Here is a 6,019-nt window from a genome sequence, read left to right as displayed (position 1 = left end):
ACAAAACTAGAAGTTACTTCCTTTCCTTTGGTTTTGATTTCACTAAATCTGGACCTGTTTTGTGCAACACTGATTTCTCCCAACTGAGTCTGCTTGGTTTGTTTGTTCTACTCGAGAGTTTGGTCTAGTTGGGGTGTTGATCTCACTCCAATTGTTTTGTGAGTTGTGGCTGCTACTCTTCTGTTTCCTGTTGCTGCTGCTATCCTGTCCTGCTGCTACTGTTAATTCTGTTTCTTGCTGCTGCTGATTCCCCCATCTTCTTCCTCTTCTCCTTTGTATTTTTCAGTATTTCCAGGTACACATCTCAAGTCTCACATTGGTGTAGCTGATTGTAACATTGAAAAGCATGAATAGAAAGATTTGAAGGAGTTACAATCGCCTGTTATTTACTGACTGCCTTTTCATAAATGTTGTTAAGTTGTGTAAATTTCAGTTTATAGCTAATAGAGAATACATTAGTAAGTCTGTACTTAAGTAAAGTTTATGTTAATCTGAAACTGCAATATTTGATTCGTTTAGTAGCATACAGGATGTAAATACAATCCATGGAATGTGATACTATTTATACAATTGTTAAACTGAAATTCATTTTTTTAGCATGCTTGAATAGGTAGGGGCAAATGGCTGTTAAATTTAGCCAAATATAATACAGTTTTGAATCATCCAGTTTCGATTCTTTTAGGCAGTTTATAGGACTAGTTTTGAACATCATCAGCTATATCTTTTAATAAGAAACTCCCTTAATCCTGTTTAAGCAATTTGGTTTGAATTCGACTTAAGGATGTTGTTCGGATTTAAGTATTGCATTTCATTCAATCTCATATGTAATCTCTTTGTTCGACCAAAGCATTTTCGTAAGGCATGACGTCTTTTCACTTTATAAGTAATTAATCAGAAATTGATAGGAGTCTGGTTTAGGCCAAAGTATATACTTCAATTAGCATACATTTTTCTTTCTTCTATCTCTGGAAATAAAATAATAGAAATGTAGTCACTGTAGGATACCCTTCTAAAATAATGAGACGGGCCTCGCCAAATAAAAAATGCAAATTGCGGGGCCCTCAACAACTAATCATAATATTTAGAATTCGGGCTAGGCCGTTTAGTGAATCTCATGGACTTCTTAAAAATAATAACGCGTTAGACTCTTTAGGCGCGGCTTAATTAAATCATATTCTTAAATTCGGGTGCACATTGATGTGACCCAAATCCAAATCTCAACGGAGTCGAAGTGCGTTAACAACTACGGGTGCATTGATTGTGACGTGGTTCGAGATGCATTTTCATGACGTTGCAATTCTATAAATGATAATGATAAAAGCGGTTTAAACTTAACAAAAGCACATAAGTCATAACATGTATTTAAATCAGATATTTAGCCATTATGACAATTTAAGCGACCGTGCTAGAACCACGGGATTCGAGGGTGCCTAACACCTTCCCTTGGGTCAACAGAATTCCTTACTTAGAATTTCTGGTTCGCAAACTTCATTCGGAAAAGTTGAAAATTTCCTCGATTTGGGATTCAAGATAAACCGGTGACTTGGGACACCAAAAGCCGAACCTTTCCCAAGTGGCGACTCTGAATTAAATAAATAATCCCATTTCGAATATTGTCACTTAAATTGGAAAAACTCCACCCGCGCATTTAACCCTTCGGGGCCGGGCGCGCAAAAAGGAGGTGTGACAACGACCAGGTCTGAGTTTTGGATAGTGACAGGTTGGTATCAGAGCCTAGGTTACATAGGTCTCATGAGTCATAAGCAGGTTTAGTAGAGTCTTGCAGATCGGTACAGAGACATCTGCATTTATCCTCGAGAGAGTGCAAAACCTTTAGGAAAAACTTCACATTCTTGAATTCGTATCGTGCATCCTTGATTTAGCTTGAAAGGTAACTCTTTGAATTCCTTCCACGCGTTCGTATGCGCATGAACGCTCGGTATCAGATGTGCATCGATGGCTTGTGATTCCCTGAGCGAGGGGTGAGATGTGATCTCTGTGTGTTGATTTTGGGCCAGTTTGGAGGACTTGAGGCCGGATTTTTGCCTATAGCTTGAGCACTAAGGTGCTGATTGTGTGAGCACGTGTATTTGAACTTATATGTTCGGTAGTGTCCTTATTAGTAGAAGTGATAGCTGGATGGCGATGCGATGAGTATGTTATGATTGTGAGATGTATTCATATGATTTGAGAGCGACTAGAAGGGTTTGCTGGAGGATGGAAGAACTATTAGGTACTTGATGTTTATCTTGATTTGAAGTATAGCCCCGAGCTATGGGCATGTGAAGAATCTTTTCATGTTTCCTAGTTGGGAGTGAAGTAAATTTCATGTTGCGGTACAAGTTCAGACTCAGGAAGACTAAGTGACTGTGTAATGTTTACGACGGTGGAAGGAATACATAAATGTTAGTTGGAGGCATAGTAGGTGGGTTATCTCCTGCGGAGTGTTCTGAGGTTGTGTGATCCTTATGTTGTCTGTTAGGAGATCTCATTACAAGTGTAATATATATGTTGCAATTTAAATTTATGTCATGTAAGAGAGTGGGTGCAACTATTACGAGAGCGAATGCGAGATTTGCATAAGAATTGGAGTACCAGATGGTCTGTGTTTCACGAGCTTATGAAGGATCGAGTTTAATCTCACTATGGCATTATGGAAGCAATATAGTATATGCGTTATGAGTTATTGAGTGTGTTTTGATCTATGGCTTCGAGCCATGTGGGGGAGTCTGCTATTGATTAACCGATTGCACGGTTATGTGCTATGTTGGTTCCAACTTGAGGCGTACGGGTGAAATGTTATGGCTTACAGAGATTGATAATGAGGATGGCTCAAGTAAAGGAAAATTTTGGCAAAGGTTATGTCATGCTTCATAGGTGTATGAGAATCACAGAATGTATTGAGTTGTTGTTGGTAAAGGATGCTCGGTGCATAGAGCAGGGAATTGCTTGGTTGTATTGGGATGAGATTGCATTCTGCAGTGTAAGAAGTGCTAATGAGGCACAAGTTGTTCGGTTTTTTTGATCGGGCTAATTGCGGTTTGAGCATAGTGAATGACTCTCGAGAATGGTTCTAATGTGTTCAAAATTTTACATGTAACAATTGGGTATTTTCAAGTTGTATATGTGGCTACAAACTGAGTTTTCATTGGAAGATGTCAAGACTTGTGGTATTTCCATATTAGTTATGGAATTCTATATATCAGTATCAGGAAGGTGAAGGTAGTGACTTTGGATTCGTAGGAAGTCTTTTTAGGGTAAGCATTTTGAACGTGGTGCTCTTAGGAATATCTAAGAAAGTATTCAACGGCTTTTGAGCCTTAAACGATGTGGTTTTATGCTTGGGTCTCGTGTGGCTTGTCTGGATCGAGGATTGTGGTTTTATAGCTAGAAGAGTTATCAAGTTAAAGGTAAATCAGAAGGAACTTAGATAGATGGGATAACTTGGTAGTAGGTCGAATCGGTATGACAATGATATGATTAGTTCTTTGGATGCTTACGAGGTAATGAGTTTCTACGGGTATTTCGCGGCAATGCTCTTGGGTTTAGTGGCATACACAGCTTGGCTGAGTTAGTAGGACTCAGTCCTAACGATTTAGATTTGTGCAAATAGAATTTGGAGAGTTCTAGATGGTTTTCATGACAATTAGAGAGGTATATTTCTCCTATTGGTGTGAAAAGCATGGGATGTATAGTGATTTTCTTCTAGATGGGATCAACAGGAAGTTCTTGGCTAGTAGAGTACATAGTTGCTTGTGGCTTGGAAGGGATATGAAGTTCTCGTGGTTATCCTAGGATGGTACGGTTTATACGGTATGTTGTATAGGATGGAGATTGCATGTGTAAGGGCATAGTTGAGATTTGAAAGGGAGGTCAAAAATTCTTAGATAGCATGGGCAGCTTCATATGACTAGATAAATGAGATCACTGATTGGTGTGGCTTGATAAGGGTATAACATTTCAGGAAGGGCGATGTGTTTGAGTTACGGATGCTTTGTTGGTATTGCGGCACTATCTTGTCTGGTCGACGGATGATATTTGAGTTTGCTTGGTGGCTCAGAAGAATTATTGGTGTACCTCTCATGAGATGATTGAGTACTAGAGGTGTGTTATATATGCGAGCGGTAGAATTGGGATCAGATATGGTAATTCGTGCGCTTTATGGACTTGGAGACTGGAAGTTCTCATATATAGGTTAGCTCGTAGTTGTGGATGGCAAAGATGTGGGTAAGTTAGTCAGATGTTAGTATGTGCTATGATTTAGTCATGGTGGACCTTCAGAGGATTATTTATCTGTTGTGGGTAACTAGCGTTGATGTGTGGTTCATTGGTAGACCTATATGGATATGTGTTCAGCACAGAGACGACCTTGTTTACTTTGAGTTGCTATTGGTGAGGGATGTGTTTCGGTTGTTATTGAGCTATTAGTAATCAGGGAGATCTATGAGTTACTTTTCTGGGTTGCGAGGCATTATGATTTGTTGGTTATAGGCGCATGTGGTGCAGTTCCATTGGGGTTTCATAGTGGAAATCGAGCGGGAAGAGTACTGGGTATTGCTCGGCGGGTGGCGTATCGGTTGTGTCCCTTCAAGTATGTGTAATGTTATGTTAATTGCTTCACGGTGGTTATGATGATTGCTTTGATTTTAGACATCATATTGCGCGTGGTTGTTGATTTTGAGCATAGTGACTTGAAGTGTTTCATGTGGACTAGTGTTTGGATAAGATCGCGCACTGGAGTGAAGCTATGTGAAGGTATGTTCTCAGCATTGTGTGTGGTAGTACCGATGAGCTTGCGGTATAGCTCATTCATTTGAGTCATTTTCATGATTTGAGTATGTTTGAATTTTTGCTTATTGGTGCGCGAATTGCACAAGTTGCGGCTTCAGCCTATATTGATGTGTCATGTCACCAGAGTAATTGTGTTGGATTAGATGAGATCCTTGGGGTCTTTAATGAACACAAACAAATTTGATTTCAGCATGTTGGAAGGATAATATCGAGGTTCGGCTCAGAAATTTGCTATGATCTTTGCTAAAGGAGAAGTAGCTTCATGAATGGTTGATCTGAGAAATGGTTATGGCTTACTGTGTGTTTTATCTATCATTGGTAGTGTATGAAAGTGTTAGGATGAGACTTTAGTTGATAAGAGGTTTTCTACCGGTATTCGGTTGTTGTGTGCAACTGCTGTGATTAGAAGTTATCGCTACAAGTGTTTGAGGTATGTGGTATATCGTGTAATTGCACCTGAGGTTGCAGGCATGGGTTATTACAGCTAGTTCGGGCTTATTCAGAGTGTAGATGTGAGATTCTGATCTTGTGGATGATTTTAGAAGTGGAAATGTGGTTCTAAGGTTAATGGGCTAGGATGGATTGTGAAATTTCAGTCACATTGTATTATCGGACCTATATTAGATAAGGTGACGTGGGATAACCCCCGGGTATATGCATGGTAAGGTTATTCAGCGATTTGTTGGCTTTTGGAACAACTCTGGGCACGTTCGAGGACGAATGTATGTTTAAGTGGGGGAGGATGTAACGACCCGACCGGTCGTTTTGAGCTTTTGCACTTTGCTCGCTAGTTCTCGGGCATGACTTGCCCCGTGTGATGTGTTATGACTTATGTAAATCATTAGTTTTTGTTTTCAGGGTAATAAGAATGAATTTGGAAAGTCAGTTCTCAGTTTGAAGCTTGAAATTTGAAAGGTTTGACCAAGTTTTGACTTGTTTGTATATGATCTCGGATCGAAAATTTTATGATTAGGTTAGCTCCGTTAGGTGATTTGGGACTTAGGAGCGTGATCGGAATGCATTTTGGAAGTCCGTGGAAGGGTTAGGCTTGAATTGACGAAATTGAGATTTTGGCGCTTTTCGGTTGGTAGATGAGATTTTTATATGGGGGTCAAAATGGAATTTTAGAAATTTCAGTAGCTCCGTTGTGTCATTTGTGACGTGTGTGCAAAATTTCAGGTCATTCGGATGTGGTTTGGTTGGGTTTTTGATCAAAAACGTAATTCAG

Source organism: Nicotiana sylvestris, chromosome 1 (assembly GCF_000393655.2).
Source record: "Nicotiana sylvestris chromosome 1, ASM39365v2, whole genome shotgun sequence".
Taxonomy (NCBI): Eukaryota; Viridiplantae; Streptophyta; class Magnoliopsida; order Solanales; family Solanaceae; genus Nicotiana; species Nicotiana sylvestris.
The sequence above is the reverse complement of the archived record's forward strand: the minus strand, read 5'-3'. Positions refer to the sequence as shown.